This window comes from Schistocerca gregaria, chromosome 8 (genome assembly GCF_023897955.1).
Source record: "Schistocerca gregaria isolate iqSchGreg1 chromosome 8, iqSchGreg1.2, whole genome shotgun sequence".
In the NCBI taxonomy this organism is placed as follows: Eukaryota; Metazoa; Arthropoda; class Insecta; order Orthoptera; family Acrididae; genus Schistocerca; species Schistocerca gregaria.
Window position 1 is genome coordinate 402,117,618 of NC_064927.1, and position 22,016 is coordinate 402,139,633.

A 22,016-nucleotide genomic window follows, 5' to 3' on the forward strand; every position below is an offset into this window, starting at 1 on the left:
GACTACTGGATGAGGATTGATGTTGGTGGCTGGGGATTGTAATCAGTAAGTGCAACGGTTCTACCCTAGGAGCCGTGCCTCGTCCTTGATCTGGACCTTTGCCTTGGAGGACGCGGTCTGACCACGCTCGCGTGGGGCCCTGGCCCTCCGTCGTCTCCTAGCCATGACTTAACCTATAGAGTCCGTTGCCTGGTTCGTCATCATCGCCGGCCCTCCTGCCATGTCCGTCGTCGGCGGAGCGGCCGATGGGACTGTGAGCAGGGCGAGACTCGCCGGATGGTGATCGACCAACCCCTGCGCGGCAGAGGCGGCTGCCTCGGTGGCGCGCACATCACCGTCGGCTGTCTGCGGCATCGCAGCGGTCTAAACGTTCACCATCGTTACAGTGCGTATTCAGCCCCTCCAGGCCCTCTGACTACAATTGTGTACGTTAAATTTTACTGTGTCTTAGCTGCGGCAGCAGTACTTTTTCCCAATGCAAATCTGAGGAAGACATACACTCCTGGAAATTGAAATAAGAACACCGTGAATTCATTGTCCCAGGAAGGGGAAACTTTATTGACACATTCCTGGGTTCAGATACATCACATGATCACATTGACAGAACCACAGGCACATAAACACAGGCAACAGAGCATGCACAATGTCGGCACTAGTACAGTGTATATCCACCTTTCGCAGCAATGCAGGCTGCTATTCTCCCATGGAGACGATCGTAGAGATGCTGGATGCAGTCCTGTGGAACGGCTTGCCATGCCATTTTCACCTGGCGCCTCAGTTGGACCAGCGTTCGTGCTGGACGTGTAGACCGCGTGAGACGACGCTTCATCCAGTCCCAAACATGCTCAATGGGGGACAGATCCGGAGATCTTGCTGGCCAGGGTAGTTGACTGACACCTTCTAGAGCACGTTGGGTGGCACGGGATACATGCGGACGTGCATTGTCCTGTTGGAACAGCAAGTTCCTTTGCCGGTCTAGGAATGGTAGAACGATGGGTTAGATGACGGTTTGGATGTACCGTGCACTATTCAGTGTCCCCTCGACGATCACCAGAGGTGTACGGCCAGTGTAGGAGATCGCTGTCCACACCATGATGCCGGGTGTTGGCCCTGTGTGCCTCGGTCGTATGCAGTCCTGATTGTGGCGCTCACCTGCACGGCGCCAAACACGCATACGACCATCATTGGCACCAAGGCAGAAGCGACTCTCATCGCTGAAGACGACACGTCTCCATTCGTCCCTCGATTCAAGCCTGTCGCGACACCACTGGAGGCAGGCTGCACGATGTTGGGGCGTGAGCGGAAGACGGCCTAACGGTGTACGAGACCGTAGCCCAGCTTCATGGAGACGGTTGCGAATGGTCCTCGCCGATACCCCAGGAGCAACAGTGTCCTTAATTTGCTGGGAAGTGGCGGTGCGGTCCCCTACGGCACTGCGTAGGATCCTACGGTCTTGGCGTGCATCCGTGCGTCGCTGCGGTCCGGTCCCAGGTCGACGGGCACGTGCACCTTCCGCCGACCACTGGCGACAACATCGATGTACTGTGGAGACCTCACGCCCCACGTGTTGAGCTATTCGGCGGTACGTCCACCCGGCCTCCCGCATGCCCACTATACGCCCTCGCTCAAAGTCCGTCAACTGCACATACGGTTCACGTCCACGCTGTCGCGCCATGCTGTCAGTGTTAAAGACTGCGATGGAGCTCCGTATGCCACGGCAAACTGGCTGACACTGACGGCGGCGGTGCACAAATGCTGCGCAGCTAGCGCCATTCTACGGCCAACACCGCAGTTCCTGGTGTGTCCGCTATGGCGTGCGTGTGATCATTGCTTGTACAGCCCTCTCGCAGTGTCCGCAGCAAGTATGGTGGGTCTGACACACCGGTGTGAATGTGTTCTTTTTTTCCATTTCCAGGAGTGTATGTGAATGTTCAAGCGCTGACAACTGTTGCATGTTACTATCAGAATACCAGTAAGTCAATGTAGCAGTGCGCAGCAGTTCGTGAAAGTCGGAAAACACAGATGTCATCTTTCGCTATAATCCACTCCATAATTGAATAACGTTATTGTTATTTGGCATGGTAATTATTGAATGATCATTTTACTACTACAGTATAGTATATTACATAATTAGCTAGTCAGTAAAAGGAAGGCAAGTGTACAAAGTATAATTTGGAAATGATTACATATTATTGTATAAATTTTGCATCTAACATCATTAGAAAATCACCAAGAGTATTACCACACAAAGAAAAATTTTGCTTCCACCAGAAAGAATTCACGTTTGAAAGTCTTACCGCAAGTGTGACGTTGGACGTCGTAGCGGCGCTACTAGCAACATTCTTAAGCACCTGGCGCGAAGTCTTAATAGACGTCATCTTTCATATATTGATACACGCCTATCAACTTTCCTTTATCTCACATAGCACTTTCTGGGTGCTGAGAATTTATCCTGCAGTGGATATTTGTTCAATGTTCAAATACATGTACAATCTTATGGGACTTAACTGCTAGCCGGCCTTGGTGGCCGAGCGGTTCTAGGCAGTCTGAAACCTTGCGACCGCTACGGCTGCAGCTTCAAATCCTGCCTCGGGCATGGATGTGTGTGATGACCTCAGATGTTAAGCCACTTAGTGCTCACAGTCATTTGAACCAACTTAACTGCAAAGGTCATCAGTCCTTAAGCTTACACACTACTTAACCTAAATTATCCTAAGGACAAACACACGCACCCATGCCCGAGGGAGGACTCGAACCTCCGCCGGGACCAGCCACACAGTCCATGAGTGGATATTTACCCGTGTCACTTGAAGGATTAAGGTGGTATCGTGATCCTCTCAAATCGCGGTTGCCATTGTCGTTGGTGCACCCTCAAACATCAGTTGGTGTATCACACAGAACGTACGCCTTACGGCAATTTGCCAGCGCAATGTTTAGCAGCGGCAACGGTCATAACAGACCCGCAGACGATACGGCTAGTTTTCTAAAATGGACGCTCGTCCTGTTAAAGCATGCTTTTAAACGCACATTTCCTCACTCGTCCATACACTAGCCAGGTTGCACTGTTTGTAGCAGGGCCTACACATAAATACAAACATAAATATGCATGGACACGGTATACAGGAAAATCAGAAGTTCTTTACCGATATAATGTTTTAAAACATCCGTTACAAAACGAGTAGTAAAAATAGTTTTTTTACGTAAGATAAAAATTACTTCATCCTTCTGACATTTTGTAAAACACTAAGATCATTCTTATTATATCACTGCTTGTACTCAGCAGCAGAAGTTTAGAATGCGGGAAATAAAAGAGAATAGGAACAGGATATTGCAAGTGGTGCAAGACGTCTTCGAGGTAAAGCCAAACAAATTATAGAGTTGCTCAACATCACTGTTAAATTTCGGTACTTCATGTAATAGTAAATCTGTACGTGCACATTAGCGCGCGTGTATGTATATGTGTGTGTGTGTGTGCACATACAGTTTTGTGCACACAGAAAGACGCATTATTTAGAAGGAATCATGTGTTCCACAATTACAAAATTTTTTGATGAATGAATCAATATAATTGCTAGCGACCGGACAGTGATACAGGCGGAAATCATGGAGTTCGCTGGTCCATGATCCCTGGCACCAAAGGCGTCACTAGGATGGGAAAACGGAGGAGCTGTACGGCAGCTCCCGATGACGAGACATCCCTCACACCAGAAAGAAAGGAAGAAACGTCGAAAAGCACGGAGAAATTAAAACGGAAAATCAGTAAAATCGATCGCTCAAGTGAAGCCTTTAACTGTATTAAAGTAATTAAATCCAATTTTGCACAGCATTCTGACATAAAGAAATGAGAGTACCTTAGTCACAGGCTACGTTCATTGCATGTATGTATTCGCACATAAAGCGGATATAACACGATGAGTTAAAGATCACTGAAATATTATGTGTAATTGAATCTGAAACGGTTTTAGGTCATTGATACGTTCAATGAAGACACTTGTTTCACAGAAATGCCTAAAATGGCTCTGAGCACTACTACATCTGAGGTCATCAGTCCCCTAGAACTTAGAACTACTTGAACCTAACTAACCTAAGGACATAACACACATCCATGCCCGAGGTGCGGTTCGAGACTGAAGGGCCTAGAACCACTAGGCCACACCGGCCGGCTGTTCCACACAACATTTAAACTTAAGATTGCTACCACGCGGAAAAAAATGAATAACATCCTACTGACACCCATCGTCTTCGACTTCTATCTAAATACCTACTCACGACAGCTACTGCTCCAAAAGTATTCTCGCAACGAACAATTAACACTTGTGTCAAAGTATAGCATTACACAAAGGCGTAAGAGATCCCGCGCAAATGATTCCGCTAAAAATTAATTACCGCTGAAATGAAACACAGCATTAAACGAGGACAATTCTAGTGTCAGGCCTATTGTGCAGAATATTATCTGATCGCCAAAGTTCGCAAGGAGAAGATTCGACAGAGTAGCACTTCGAATTCTAGGGATTTATCGATTCAATACTAAGGAGACAAAAGGCCAGGAAAATGTAGGCATACTGTCATGTTATTGGGGATACGAATTGCAGTGACACAAAGATGATAAAGCCAAACCACATTATATATTTATATGGTATCAGAGACAGCAATTTCAAATCGCATTTTGTTCGGTTTACAAAATACCCATTACCTTTTTGACAAACATTCAGGTCAGTGCTTTAAATTCGTCTAAAAGGCTTTAGAAATCATTATAAAAACTTCATACTTCTCATGAAAGTGCGCGGAAACCTGTGTTTCAAGGCACCATGACAAACAAGTCATAAGAGCGAATACTGGGACCACTTGACAAGGTAACTTCGCAGGAGGAAGTATAATTTTTAGTATACTGTTTTACGTACATTTACAGGATTTATGACATTCATTTTTCTCGAAAACAAACAACCAGAGTCAACCCGTGCTGAATAGTCGGGATGACTGGTTAGCTAAATCAAATAATTGCCATTATAGCTGAAGCGTCGAAGATATGCACATTCATTTAACATAGGCACCTCTGAGAATTTAGTTACGCGTTGAGTGAAAGGTGTTTCGGTAGCATGGATTGATACAAATCACGTATATTTCATCGCTTACCTTCTGACTGATATCGTTGGTCTTCCTCTTACTGCATTTCACGGATTTAATAAGATATTGCTTAACGGGGACGCAAGAACTTAAGCTGCTCCCCAGTCGTCTCGTCTCAAACTGATGCTACGCAACGAAATGGATCCTATAGGGATTCTTGTATTGTTGAGGGCTGTGGCACATCGCGATATGTTGCTTGCTGTTATTTCCTCTAAGACGATACCCGGAAAACGATTACCGCATAATTGAGGAAAGTACTCACCGATAACAAACACCGCATACATGGGTTGGGAGAAGCGGAGCAATCGCCCCGAGAATAAGGTGCCTCCGGGAAGACAAAAACTGGACAAGCGCGAGAAGGAATCACATTCTCCCGGTACCGTACAAACCTTGGTACGTATGACAAAAGTCACAAGGTATGCGATATGCACATCGCAGTAGCATCGCGTACACAAGGTGTAAAAGGGCAGTGCATTGGATAAGCTGTCATTTTTTCCCAAGGTGATTCATATGAATAGTTTTCCGGTGTAATTATGGCCACACGACGAGCTTTAACAGACTGTGAACGCGAAATGGTCGTTAGAGCTAGACGCATGGGACATTCCATTTCGTAAATCGTTATGGGGTTCAACAATTCGAGATCCACAGTGTCAAAGGTGTACCGATAACACCTAACTTCAGTCATTGCGTCTCCCTATGGGCAACGCAATGGCCGACGGCCTTCCCTTAACGATAGAGAGCAAGGGCGATTACGTAGAGTAGTCCGTAGTAACAGACAAGCTGCTTGAAGTAACCTCAGAAATCAACTTAGGACGTACGATAACAGTGGGCGAAATTTAACAATAATGGGCTAAGATAGCACACTACGGACACGAGTGCCTTTACTAAGAGCACGACATCGTCTGCAGCGCTTCTCCTGGGATCGTGACCATATCGGTTGGACCCTAAACTACTGGAACACACTGACCTGTTCAGATTAGTCCCGATTTCAGTTCGTGAGTGCTGATTGTATGGTTCGAGTGTAGTGTAGACCTACGAAACCGTGGGTCTAAGTTGTCAACAAGGCAGTGGGCGAGCTAATGGTGGTTCCATACTGGTGTGGACTGTGTTTACATTGAATGGACTGGATCATCTGGTCCAACTGAACTGATAATTGACTGGAAGTGTGTATGTTCGGCTAGTTGGAGACCATTTGCAGCTATTCATGGACTTCATGTTCCTCAACAATGATGGAATTTTTATGGACGACAATGCGACATGTCACCGGTTTGGTTTGAAGAAGGTTCTGGACAGTACGAGCAAATAATTTGGCCACCCAAATTGCCCTACATGAACACCATCGAACATTTATGGGACGTAAGAGAGAGGTCAGTTCGTGCATAACACCCTGCACTGGAAACATTTTCGCAATTATGGACGGCTATAGAGGCAGCATGGATCACTATTTCTGTAGGGAACTTCCAATGTCATGTTGAGTCGATGAGAAGTTGCGTTCTGTCCAACACCATATTAGGAGGTATCTTATAACTTTTGACACCTCAGTATGTTTAGATAGTTCTTCTAAGGCATAGGTCGGCAAACACATTAGTCACCATAAACAAATATCAACAACGCAAGGTGTGAATTTCTTTCGAGTGCCATATTTTTAAAACTTGAACCATGTAAGACAATATGTTATTAGTAACTTTATTATTGTACTCCTACACTGGCCTTTGCTAAAAACACCCTTAATTGGATTCAGCTATTTTCATTGTAAGTGAATCCTTCGAACTACTCCTCCCACACACGTCCTGTATGCTTGTATCTTCTCCATAAGTCCAAAGCATTTCAACATGCCTATCTCGATACAGAAAACATCTCCATTCAACATATCTATCTCGATACAGAAAACTACATCTCCATTCATTTCACAAAGTTCCCTAAAATTAACTTAATGAACTGTACATAAAGTTTTAAGTCTTAATTAAACCAAAGGCACCTTGAATATAACTTTATCATAATGGTGATATTCTTTGCTAATTAAAAACTGTGGGGCATCCATAAAATGACTACCAAACACAGTCTTACATCCCCTTGGAAAGGTAAGGTAAAACACTTTTGTAAATTGTTGGTTTTAATGTTAGGCATGATTCGAAGTTTTCATCAATAAGACGATTTCTCAGTTTACTCTAGATAATGTTCATGGTTCAAACTGAATGTTCGCGTGAATATGGATGCCTAAATAGGGAAATAACAACAAAGATTACTTTCTTCAGTTGATTTTATGAATCTGGAGTACTACGCCAGGTGTTAGAAATCAAAATTTCTTCTTTCTCCAGGAGTGCTTGTGAAGTTAATATCTCGTCATTACATTTTTCTTTAAAAATAGCAGGAAACCCATCTCTTGCGCTGGTCATATTTTTCGCCCCGTCTGTTGAAACTGAAACAATTCTATTGAGTGTAACGTGTTTTTCAGTGCGCTCAGTTACAGCATTTCTTACATCCTCTCCACATGTTTGACCTTTCAGTGGCAATAACACGAAAGTTCATCTTTAGAACTGCATCTGGTAAAATCGAAACCCATCTAATACCTTCGACTTATTATTTGATTTTACCAGAAGGCTTTTGAATGTTTTAACGTTCACTGTTTTAGCAGACAATTGTAATTCAATAACTTTAGAACATCTGCTTAGTTCTTAAAATCCCGAAATAGTTCTTCGGATGCATCTAAAAAACGATTCTTGTGTAATGTATTCTCCTACTGTGTAAGGTTTTCCGCTCTTATCTCTTGACTAATCACAATGCTTTCAATATTAGCACTGTTGAAGTTTGAACTTTTGCACAGTGAAACAGCCACCTGACTAATTCAATCACTCAACTCTGCACGTAAAGACCGATTGAAACTTCGTACATCCTAAATATAAAAAGGCAGCTGGAGGGGAACCTTGGAGGGGAGACGAAATGCTTCGGACAGAGGCAGGTGGTATTTCCAAACGCAGAGACGTCTATCTAAACTACAATACTAGTCTTACGCCAATGGTCCTTGAAGTTTCAGTCGCACAGAATGACACCCAAGAGGGCAAAGAGTCGAGTTAACAGTATCGAAATATGTGACACAAACGGCTATATCTTTTGTTTACGTTGATTTAGATGCTTAAATGTTGTACACCGCCAGCAGACCGTAGACCTCGACATAAATTTCCACTTCCTGTTTCTACGAGTACCAGAGAAAATAGACGAACTGGCACCCAGACAATATAATCTATACTCCAAGGCGCGTAACCCAAACAATTGGAAACAAATGAGGAAAAATCAAAATGGGAAAGAAAAGTGGAAAAAATAAGTGAAACAGATGAGTTGATAGAAGTCGCTCACAGTGTTACAATAATGAAAGGTTGTTTTGAAAATCAGTCTGGCGTCACTATATGCGATCGATTTATCTTCTTTACCCGTGTCAAAGGTTAATCTGCGTTAAGATATTAACATTAATTAACTGCATGCATGGAACGACAGAGACTGGACATAAGCAAGCGTATCGGTCAGTACTACGAGAGAGCATCCATCGTGAATAGCGCATAAAACGCTGAGTAAAAAATAAAGCGCAACAGAAGACTGGTTTGAGGCAGCTTTCCGTGCTACTCTATACTGTGCAAGCCACGTCATTTACGAATGAGTACTCCTGAATCTGCGTACTGTATTCATCTCTTGAAAAATTTTTTATGGAGTAGTTTCAAAGTAACGCAACAGACACACAATCCAGCACACTAGGCTAGCGGACAAACCATGTACACACTTAAAAAGAGATCCGTTGACGTTCTTAAGGCTCCTGAAAACGTAATTCTCACGAGTAAGGAATTTAACGAACAAAGTGTGGTAATAAACATAATACTATCTTACATGTCTCATGTATAATCCACTATGAATAACTGATACAGATTAGATTGCAGTCTGAGAGTGTCGACTTCGTAGCTGAATACGACGTCTTAGGAATGGTTCTTACAGAAATAGAGATGGGAGGCAAGGGTTTAAATCACATCGATGAAAAGTCATCAGCGACGGAGAGCAAACTCGAATAGGGAAAAGATGGGTAAGGAAATGTACGACATCCATTTCAAAGGAACCATCCTTAATTTGCCTCAGGTGATATCGGAGTGAGAGAGGAGGAGGAGGGGGAGGTGGGGGTGATCACAGGGAACCTCAATCGGCATGATCGGACTGGAATTTCAGTCACCGTCCATCATATTAACACTGCGATCTATGAGATGTATACTTGTGATAAACAGTGAGTGTTGCAAGGCATAGTCTCCATACCCCGTGGAGGCGTGGAAAAGATAAATCAACAAAAAGAGATATATTGGAAGAATATATGAGGTGCTTATGTCAGAATGCCACATAATTATCAGAGAGTGATAATAAGAAAATGAACGCACTGATAATGGTGCATTGATAATGGTGCTGTAGGGAAATGGAACAAATACGCAGTGATGCGAACAGAAATGACGTGAAGCGACAATGTTCGACAATGTTCCTAGGTGTATTACGTGTTCGCAGTCTTCATCATATGAGGGTACCTTCGGTATTATCGAACAATGATGTCTTTGGATCAGGATCGAGCGGGGTAGCGCAGTGGCTAGCACAATAGATTCGCATTCGGAAGGACGACGGTTCAAACCCAGCGTCCAGCCATCCTTATTTCGGTTTCCTGTGATAACCCCAAATCACTTAAAGCAAATTCCGGGATGGTTCCTTGGAAATAACACTCCCACATTCCTTCTCTATCCTTCCCCAATCCGAGCTCGTGTTCTGTTTCTAATTACCTCGTTGTCAACGGACGTTAAACATTAATCTTCTCGTCGTCCTCTTTGGCGAAGAACTCTTGGAACCCGATAATATTCGACGAATGGACTGGCTTGCCTGTTCCTAGACTTGCATCCCATCGAGAGCTTTTGGGACACGTGGGGGAGACATTGTAGCACATCTAGATGCACCAAGCACCATCGAGAATTTGGCAGCCACGTTGATGGAGAAACGGAACGCCTTGCCACAGGAATTCGTCACTAACTTTCTTGCCAGCAAGTGAGCACGTTAGAGATCAAGCGTTGCTGGTCGTGGTAACCACTTGTCCGTTTAAGAACCAGGTTCCGCCTTTTGTAATATCCAGGGAACCACGATAAGTCGAGGCGACTTCGGTGTAATGATTGTCTTCGAATGACAGCATTATTTCTGTTCGTCCTACTGTGTATTTCTTTCAGTTATCATGAGACAAAAAGGTGGGAATTTAAGGAGATGGGACCTCGATAAACTGAAAGAACCAGTGGTTGTTCAGAGTTTCAGGGACAGCATAAGGGAACAATTGACAGGAATGGTGGAAAGAAATACAGTAGAAGAAGAAAGAGTAGCTTTGAGGAATGAAATAGTGAAGGCACCAGAGGATCGAGTAGGTAAAAAGACGAGGACTAGCAGAAATCCTTGGGTAACAGAAGAGATACTGAATTTAACTGGTGAAAGGACAAAATACAAAAACGCATGAGGGGAGCAGGCAAAACGGAATACAAACGTCTCAAAAATGAGATCCACAGGAAGTGCAAAATGGCTAAGCAGAGATGGCTAAGAGGACAAATGTAAGGATGTAGAAGCTTATATCACTAGGGGTAAGATAGATACTGCCTACAGGAAAATTAAAGAGACCTTTGGAGAGAAGAGAACAACGTGTATGAATATCAAGAGCTCAGATGGTAACCTAGTTCTAAGCAAAAAAGGGAAAGCAGAAAGGTGGAAGGAGTATATAGAAGGTTTATACAAGGGCGATGTACTTGATGACAATATTATGGAAATGGAAGAGGAGGTAGATGAAGATGAAATGGAAGATATGATACTGCGTGAAGAGTTTGGCACAGCACTTAAAGACCGAAGTCGAAACGAGGCCCCGGGAGTAGACAACATTCCATTAGAACTACTGACAGCCTTGGGAGAGCCAGTCCTGACAAAACTCTACCATCTGGTGAGCAAGATGTATGAGACAGGCGAAATGCCCTCAGACTTCAGGAAGAATATAATAATTCCAATCCCAAAGAAAGCAGGTGTTGACCGATGTGAAAACTGCCGAACTATCAGTTTAATAAGTCATAGCTGCACAATACAAACGCGAATTCTTTACAGACGAATGGAAAAACTGGTAGAAGCTGACCTCGGGGAAGATCAGTTTGGATTACGTAGAAATATTGGAACACGTGAGGCAATACTGACCCTACGACTTAACTTAGAAGAAAGATTAAGGAACGGCAAACCAACGTTTCTAGCATTTATAAACTTAGAGAAAGCTTTTGACAATGTTGACTGGAATACTCTCTTTCAAATTCTGAAGGTAGCAGGGGTAAAATTGTTGTTGTTGTTGTTGTGGGCTTCAGTCATGGAGCGAAAGGCAATTACAATTTGTACAGAAATCAGATGGCAGTTACAAGAGTCGAGGGACACGAAAGGGAATCATTATTTGGGAATGGAGTGAGACAGGTTTGTAGCCTCTCCGCCATGCTATTCAATCTGTATATTGAGCAAGCAGTAAAACAAACAAAAGAAAAGTTCGGAATAGGTATTAAAATCCATGGAGAAGAAATAAAAACTTTGAGGTTCGGCGATGACATTGTAATTCTGTCAGAGACAGCAAAGGACTTGGAAGAGCAGTTGAACGGAATGGACAGTGTCTTGAAAGGAGGATATAAGATGAACATCAACAACAGCAAAACGAGGATAATGGATTGTAGTCGAATTAAGTCGGGTGATGCTGAGGGAATTATATTATGGAATGAGACTCTTTAAGTAGTAAAAGGAGTTTTGCTATTTGGGGAGAAAAATAGCTGATGATGGTCGAAGTAGAGAAGATATAAAATGTAGGCCGGCAATGGAAAGGAAAGCGTTTGTGAAGAAGAGAAATTTGTTAACATCGAGTATAGATTTAAGTATCAGGAAGTCGTTTCTGAAAGTATTTGTATGGAGCGTAGCCATGAATGGAAGTGAAAAATGGACGATAAATAGTTTAGGCAAGAAGAGAATAGAAGCTTTCGAAATGTGGTGCTACCGAGGAATGCTGAAGATTAGATGGGTAGATCACCTAACTAACGAGGACGTATTGAATAGAATTGGGGAGACGAGGATTTTGTGGCACAACTTGACTAGTAGAAGGGATCGGTTAGTAGGACATGCTCTGAGGCAACAAGGGATCACCAATTTAGTACTGGAGGGCAGCGTGGAGGGTAAAAATCGTAGAGAGAGACCAAGAGATTAATACACAAGCAGATTCAGAAGGATGTAGGCTGCAGTAGGTACTGGGAGATGTAGGAGCTTGCACAGGATAGAGTAGCATGGAGAGCTGCATCAAACCAGTCTCAGTACTGACGACCACAACAACAACAAGAACCATCATACAGCACAATCGGAACCATTGCAGAGGTTAGAACCGAAATTTAGTGCCTTTTTATGCAGAATACAAAGATCTCCTTGTTGCTGCAGCTGTAAATTCAGTTTTGCGGGTTGATACCTCTTTGTGTCCTGACGTAGCAGCCCCGTCAGTTCACTGTGGACCGTTACACCGACATGCCCGTGGAATAAGGTGGTTCAATATGGAATTGTTTGAGTTTACTACTGTGCACGCTCTGCATTCTTCATTCCCCACCCTATCATTTTCTACTGTGTTTAGGCGAGCATCAATAATTTTTAATTAGGCTGGAGAAGGACCAGTTGTGAAGAGGGAATCTCACTCTCGTACCAGCTTCAGTATGAGTAAAGCAAAGAAGTCGAGCGGGGTAGTCAAGTCAAAGATGTGCTAAACGCTAACGATTTTGTGTGCAGAGGTTAGTCATAGGCACTGGGTGGGTTTGTCCTGCCACTAGCGCTGGGCGGGGAAAGGCCCTCTGAGTATTCCATCACGGGCACAGTTCCAGAAGACGGGTAAGCAACTGGACGTTCTCTCAGGTCGCCTGCGTCGAATGACGGGGAAAATATGTTACAATGGTTTATTTAGTGCCTAAGTTCAATTGTTTCTTCTGTTTGCAGATTTATTATCGCTGATTAACTCGGACAGGGGTCGTAATTTCATCAGGTCTTTGAATTAGTGATTCTGTAACTAAAGAGATGTGGCTTCCGTTACGCAAAGCCGTTTGGTGCTCAATTGCAATAGTTTCTCCTCGCTAAATTCATCTGGTTGTGCCTTTCTTTCATTACTTCGCGTGTAATACAAGGTAGTTATCGAGTGTCGAATTTTGGAACCGATGTGTTCAGGTTTAACGTAAAACGCAACTTTTTTGTGAGCAACAGTGATTGTATTTGTGCTTCAGACACTTACACTTACACCTGGCTTCAACATAGTCTGCAATTGCTTAATAAATTCGGTGGCGTGATTTAAGCCGCCTCACGTGAAATCTCTGAAATTTTGGTGCGTTTCATTGTGTGTGAGACTTTGTTCTGCATCCGATCCAAATGGCTGGACTCGGACTCTTCCGCATTTTAATTAAATGCGGGGTTACCGCCAATATTCATTATTTAATTCTTGCAATGTCATACAATTCAGTGGGCGTGAAGTGTGTTTACTGAACATTTTCATGAATCTTCGTTCCTGTCAACGTGTGTGTATTGCTTGGGCATCATCCACACGCATATTAACTCCAGCCTTTTGAACTGTTGACATTTTTCGGTGGTTTCATTCTCTCACTTCTGCCAGAATACGAAAATGAAAACCATAATCAAATCAGTGATCCATTTGAAGCGCTTCAACCATACAACCAAAACCGTCCTGTCCTCTACGTTGCCTGAATTACCTATCTTTTCGATCTAGTTGTTTCTAGCTAATGTTCTCGGCCTTGTTCCCGTTTCGTAGTGTATGCGAGTGAACGTTGTGAGACCGAGCAGACAGACCATATGCTGTCCGCAACTTTCGACTCATTTCGGCACTCAAAGAAACTGCTGTACTAAAATTGTATTTAAGTACTTTGAATTGTAACAGTTTAAAATTCTCGGGCGTATCATAAGCCGCCAAAAAGTTTTACTTACTTCATTATGACATTTGTCTGTTTCCAAGTTAAATAAATTTTGTTGTCATTTCAGAATCAAATGCCCCTGTTTTGTGTAGTCATTCCAACCGCAGTGTGACTGAAAGAAAATCCTTGAGTAATGATCAACAGAATCCAAATAATATGGATAAATAGGCTACGTAAGCACCAGAATGTGCACTAACTGGAACCAAACACCAAATGCCAAGCACTGAGTCAATTAAATTACCACGTCCCTTAGTCTGACGACCCGACAACCCTTACATTACGTGTTTAAAATATCAGTCAGTAACTTTTGGTAGTAATTATTAAAATCAATCAGTTGTAGATTGCTATATTTATATACGTGGGTCTAATTTTCCACTGAAATTATAGAGCACTACCACACCAGAGAAGGTTGCTTCTGTTATAATGAAGGGTGCCTGCGATCTCTTCAAGCTGGATCACAGAATATTTGAATAATAATCCAAAGAAAGGTGTCCCATAACTTGCCACCGTATCTTAACGAGTAATCGGTGTGTTACAGCCTTCTGTATTGTACTACAGTCGTTCTTCCTAAGTAAGATGCCATTGTCATGGAGCTGTATTACCTGACAGTGACACATCACGCGAAAGCTACTTTCGTCTTTAAATTTAGCACATCAGTATAAACTGCCGCCCGGGTTCCCGGGTTCGATTCCCGGCTGGGTCAGGGATTTTCTCTGCCTCGTGATGACTGGGTGTTGTGTGATGCTCTTATGTTAGTTAGTTTTAAGTAGCTCTAAGTTCTAGGGGACTGATGACCATAGATGTTAAGTCCAATAGTGCTCAAAGCCATTGTATAAATTGCCGAAATTATGAAATTCATGTTGGTCATAATTTTGCACTCGTTGCAAAAACCGATAAAGGACTGAAATAGTAATACGATTCATTGTATTAAATATTTCAGAAAATCCAGTCTTTCAGTGAACCATAAGACTTACTTTCATGTACTGTAGCCAATTTCCAACAATGAAACTAATTTGCTCTATTTTTCGCCACGGTTATATTTTCCCATGAGCTGGAATTCCGTAAACGTAATCAGCATGGATGTCTTCGAAATTCCGTTAACTTTAGTACCACGTAGATTACTTAATTTGTAATTTTATTTCAAATAGCCGAAAATCGGAGGCTTTAGTCGCAGAATAAAACTGCCGATGTAGCAGTTCTAGGCAAAATAACACGGTCTTGCCTTAACAAAAATACGACAGCGTATTTACACTGTGAAAATATCCTCAGAGAGCTTAAAGCGAGAATAACAGGCGTGGCAAATACCGATGCAAAATCGGGAATTACCTCAGTTCTTTTCCGCTTGTTAAGAAAGGCTTTAACGTAATCCGGCCGATTACAGTTTTGTGCGCAACACGAGGGCACCAGTATTCAAACGAACGCTGCTGCCACGTTTTTTGAGCGGTCAGAATTATCGGACGGACTTTCTGGCGGAGAAAGCGGCCGTTTGAGCCGAATAAAAGAGCCGTTCGCTGGGCCAGAAATGAAAGCAACACGAGTGGCCTGATGAAATACTGCCGCCGATCCGCACAGTAGAGGCAATTGTAATCCCGTGACTGGTGAGCTAGGCCGCTTCCGCACGGTTTTGAAACTTTGCGCTGACGCGTAAAGGCGGCTTTATTCGGCCATTACAAAGGTCCGTGCCGACGTCTATGACTGGTGTCGACTCTCGTCTCGTTACAGCGGTGGCCAAACATCGCCGTTACAATGTTACCGATGTGGGTCAGGGTATATAGGTCATCGCATTCCAGAGGCTTTGCGATCGTAATAACCATACTCCTATTCAAAAATCGCACTGGCACGAACCACCCAAAGGCAGTCGAAAAACTCAGAAATTTATTGACACATCACATGAAGAACAGAGATTTCCATGTAAATGTCCGTTCATATGTGCCCATCGAGGTTCAATCTTAGCTGCTGGAATTACCCAATTCTCTACGACGGGCGTTCAATAAGTAATTCAACACTTTTTTTCCCTTTAGAAGCGGGTCGGTTTATATAGGATTCCAACACGCCATATTACTCCCCACACTTCTCGCTACAAAATCCGGTCTTTCGACGTAATCTTCGTTCATTCCGTGCTATACAATCTTAAGGGGAGGTTTACTATCTTTGGCCGGAAAAAAGCATGTTCAATGAGAATTTTTTTCTTCGGATGTGTTATAGATATCAATGTCAAATTTGGTCAAAATATTTATTGATATATCCTCTACAAACTGGGAGTTTTTAGACCGGATATGTCGAAGAGCAATGGCGGAAGTGCCATTACTTCGCGTGTAATACAAGGTAGTTATCGAGTGTCGAATTTCGGAACCGATGTGTTCAGGTTTAACGTAAAACGCAACTTTTTTGTGAGCAACAGTGATTGTATTTGTGCTTCAGACACTTACACTTACACCTGGCTTCAACATATTTTGCAATTGCTTAATAAATTCGGTGGCGTGATTTAAGCCGCCTCACGTGAAATCCCTGAAATTTTGATGCGTTTCATTGTGTGTGAGACTTTGTTCTGCATCCGATCCAAATGGCTGGACTCGGACTCTTCCGCATGTTAATTAAATGCGGGGTTACCGCCAATATTCATTATTTAATTCTTGCAATGTCACACAATTTAGTGGGCGTGAAGTGTGTTTACTGAACATTTTCATGAATCTTCGTTCCTGTCAATATGTGTGTATTACTTGGGCATCATCCACACGCATATTAACTCCAGCCTTTTGAACTGTTGATATTTTGCGGTGGTTTCATTCTCTCACTTCTGCCAGAATACGAAAATGAAACCCATAATCAAATCAGTGACCCATTTGAAGCGCTTGAACTATACAACCAAAACCGTCCTGTCCTCTACGTTGCCTAAATTACCTATCTTTTCGATCTAGTTGTTTCTAGCTAATGTTCTCGGCCTTGTTCCCGTTTCGTAGTGTATGCGAATGAACGTTGTGAGGTTTACTATCTTTGGCCGGAAAAAAGCATGTTCAATGAGAATTTTTTTCTTCGGATGTGTTATAGATATCAATGTCAAATTTGGTCAAAATATTTATTGATATATCCTCTACAAACTGGGAGTTTTTAGACCGGATATGTCGAAGAGCAATGGCGGAAGTGCCATCGCAACGAAACAAAATTTCGATATAGACTTCCACGCGCGGTGTGACAAGACAGCCGGCTCGTCTGAAATCAAAATTGAGTTGACGTACTGAAGTTATCTGGAGGATAGGAAACAAAATGGCGGCCATTTGAAAAAAAATTGGTTTTTTCGTCGCTTTTTCGACTTCGTTGGCCACATAAAATTATTTATAGTTGGTGGATCGAAATAAAAGCGGTACAACTCCTAGACAATTTAGTTAGTTTCGTCGGAAACAAAGAATCATGCCAATCGGGTCAGTGGATTTCAAGTTACCATGCCGCGCGATAAAAAGGAACGTCATTTCGAGAAAAATGCGTTTGACGTTTTACTGCATATAAATGCAATATTATACAACGTCCGTTCAATCTGTTATTCCGGATCCGTAAACTAGTCCTTCCTCTTCATCATAGAGGGCGTTCTGCTGTATCTGGGCCACTCTGTGCTGCTCCAGAGCCGCTCGTACGGCCGGTGACAAGCGATTTGCGGCCGCTTGAATCCGGTGTTGGTCCGAATGCTTGGCGAACTGCGTCGAATAGTCCCAGGGTGACCATGACGTTGCCATGGCCTTCAGAATTGCTGAATACGCTTCGTCGAAGCGGTCCACTGTCAGGACAGTAGCAATCTCCACAGTCTTCGCACCAGAATGCAAATGCTTGGTGGCTGACTTCCAAACGCGTTCAAACTTTCATTGGAATTTTTTGTGTTTCCTTCCAAACACCGGTACAATAACTCGTCTTCCGAAAGAAAAACACTGGTGCTTGAAAAAGGCCGAATTCAGGCAGGTGCATTATTTTGTTCAATCTGGAATAACAAACATTTCCGTTCCGTTTTCAGTAAAACCGTTTCAGGAATGAATTCTAAACACTTTTACTGATCCAAATATGCAATTTAAAAAAATCTGCGCTACTGGCCATTAAAATTGTCACAGCACGAAGATGACGAGCTAGAGACTCGACATTTAACCGACAGCAAGAAGATGCTGTGATATACAAATGATTAGCTTTTGTGAGCATTCACACAAGATTGGCGCCGATGCCGACACCTACAATGTGCTGATATGAGGAACGTATCTAACTGATTTCTAATACAGAAACAGCAGTTGAGCGGCGTTGCCTGGTGAAACGTTGTTGAGATGCTTCGTGTAATAAGGAGAAATGCGTACCATCACGTTTACGACTTTCATAAAGGTCGGATTGTAGCCTATCGCGATTGCGGTTTATCGTATCGCGACATTGCTGCTCGCATTGGTCGAGATCCAATGACTGTTAGCAGATTATGGAATCGGTGCATTCAGGAAGGTAATACTGAACGTCTTGCTGGATCCCAACGGCCTCGTACCACTAGCAGTCGAGATGACAGGCATCTTATCCCCATTGATGTAACGGATCGTGCAGCCACGTCTCATCCCTGAGTCAACAGATGGGGACGTTTGCAAGACAACAACCATCTGAACGAACAGTTCGACGACGTTTGCAGCAGCATGGTCTATCAGCTCGGAGACCATGGCTGCGACTACCCTTGACGCTGCATCACAGACACGAGCGCCTGCGGTGGTGTACTCAACGACGAACCTGGGTGCACGAATGGTAAAACGTCATTTTTTGGATGAATCCAGCTTCTGTTTACAGTATCATGATGGTCGCATCCCTGTTTGGCGAACTCGCGGTGAATGCACATTGGAAGCGTGTATTTGTCAACACCATACTGGCGTATCACCCAGCGTGATGGAATGGGTGCCATTGGTTACACGTCTCGGTCATCTCTTGTTCGCATTGACGGCACTTTGAACAGTGGACGTTATATTTCAAATGCGTTATGACCCATGGCTCTACCCATCACTCGTTCCCGGCGAAACGTTACATTTCAGCAGGATAATGCACGACCGCATGTTGCAGGTCCTGTATTGGCCTACCTAGATACAGAAAATGTTCGACTGCTGCCCTGGCTAGCACATTCTCCAGATCTCTCACCAATTGAAGACGTCTGGTCAATGGTGGCCGAATAACTCGCTCGTCACAATACGCCATACACTACTCTTGATGAACTGTGATATCTTGTTGCACTGCATGGGCAGCTGTACCTGTGCACGCCATCCAAGATCTGTCTGACTCAATGCCCAAGCCTGTCAAGGCCGTTATTGCGGCCAGAGGTGGTTGTTCTGGGTACTGTTTTCCCAGGATCTATGCACCCAAATCGCGTGAAAATGTAATCACTTGTCAGTTCTAGTATAATATATTTGTCCAATGAATATCCGTTTATCATCTGCATTTCTTCTTCGTGTAGCAATTTTAATGTCCAGTAGTGTATTTTTTGAACGAAAAGATGGTAAACCTCCCCACAACGGGTGGGCCCGTATGTCCGCGTGGTACCACTCTACTTGCTGACGTTGGAGCTAACTTGTTGCTGCATTAATAATCTTTCCATCGTTCACGTACTGCTTCAAATGGAGTGCATCATTCTTTGGGCTAACCAGAAGGAAGTCGGAAGATGCGAGATCCGGCTGTAATGGGATGAGGAGGAATGGTCCAAAGGAGTTTTGTGAACTCCTCTCGCTTGCCTTTAGTCGTCGCGTGGTATCAAGTTCATTTTCGTGGCAACGAACACTCTAAAGGCGTTTCTTAAATTTTCTAAGCATAGCACAATACAATTCAGAGTTGATCGTTACACCATGATGGATGACGTGCAAACAACCCTTCAGAGCCCCAGAAGACGATCGCTATGACTACCTACTGAGGATGCGGCTTTGAAATTATTCTTCTGAGAGGATGTCTTCAGACGACACTCCATGCATCGCCGTTTTTTTCCGGTTGGAAGAGATGAAGTGATGTATCACAGCCTTTGGAGATGTTCGACAGAAAACTGCCACGATGAGCCTCGTAAAGAGCAAGCAGTTTCTCACAAAAGGTCCTTCGTGCTCTTTATGGTCTTCTGTTATGCGGCGAAGAACCCAACGGGCACACATCTTTGATTACCCCCAATGGTGGGCGAGTGTGTCAGCACTACCAACAAATACGTTCTGTTTAACAAAGAAGTGTGACTGCAGTTCATCGACCACCTCTAAAGAGAGTGTCCACACGTTACAACACTGTAGGAGTTCACGTTGCATGCAGCTGGCCAACATGGGGGTTATCGGACAGGTTTTCGCGACCGTGTCCTGATGATGACGGCTCCTCGTCCAACGACCAACCGTCCTTTTGTTCACTGCCGCGTCTCCGTAGACGTTCCGCAAGCCCTATGAGTAACTGCGATGCTATGGTTCTCCGTCAGAAGAAACTGAGCGACAGCTCTGTGCGTGGGACGCTCTTGCCTCACAATTTTGTAGGCTATCTAAAGAGCCGCCACCAATCGGAACTACCTGGAACTACAGGGGTGGAAGCGAGAATAGTCCACGATGCCCCACAACAATTTACACGTTATTCAACCAAAACTGACCGAGGAAAAGATGTGTCGCGTTACTTACTGAAAGCCCCTCGTAATTTCCATCCAATACGCACTACGCTAACACACTGATTGACGTTCTTCAAAAATGATTTTTGGTTCTGCGTCATTACTCAGTAATTTAATTTTTATGGAAAATGTTGCCCTCTGTAATGACATCTGCTTCTCTTGGTTTACATCAAAACATTCCAGACGGAGCACAGGAACGCATACTGCTTATGGGTTGCTTGCGCCAACGATACGGATAGCCGTTTCGTAGGTGCAGGCCACTACAGAGAGTTACCTGTGGATAGGTCAGCCTATCTTTGGGTTCCTGAAAAGTGGCAGCAGTCTCTTCGGCAGTTCAGGAAGCAACAGCTTGGATGATGGACTAATCTTACCTTGTAGCTGTAGATAACACGGTCTTGCTATTTTGGAACTGCGAACGGATGAAAACATGGGAAAATTACAGATGTCATATTTTCTTCAGGGCATGCAGCTGTACAGTATTTCATCATGAAATGCATATAATATTCCTGATGTAAAATAGTTTCGCACCTCTCAGCAGAATGATGTCATCAGGAAGAAAAATCACTAGAATTCTAAAGGAGCCTCGAATGTACAGTCGCTAAATCGGGTAGGTGTGTTAGAGAACCTAAAAAGGTAAGTGGTCTGGTTCAAATTAAATGTAAATGGGTATTAGTGAAGCAGGACGGAAGGAATAAAAACAGGACGTATGATTCAGTGAGTAGAGGGTTATGACAATAAAAACAAATATGTAATTCTGATTATTAATAAGAAAATGACATTCGAACAAGGTAATCTGAAAAGCATAGCGATGCATTATAATGGTCAACACACACACGAAGCCAAACCTCAGCACACTGGCATACGTTTATATGCTTTCAAACTCTGCCGATAATACGATGGAAAGAATGTGTGATGAAATAAAGTAGATTATTCAGTCAATGAGGAAAAGTAAAAATTGAGTTTTGATGGAGACTTCGATAGTAGGAAGAGAAAGAGAGGGAAAAATGGTAGGAGAGTATGGATGGGGGAAAGATGTGAAAGAGAAAAGCTGCTTATTAAGAGTTTCTACGGAATATAATTTTAATATTTCTAACGATCGGTTTAAGAAGGTTGTTTAGGTGAAAGAGATCTGGAGACATAACGAGGTTTCATATGGATTATATAGTTGTAAGATAAATATTCTGAAACCACATTTGTAACCGTAACACATTTTCGGGGGGCAGACGTTGACTCTGGGGAAAATTTTGTAGGTGTTGAAACTGAAGAAACTG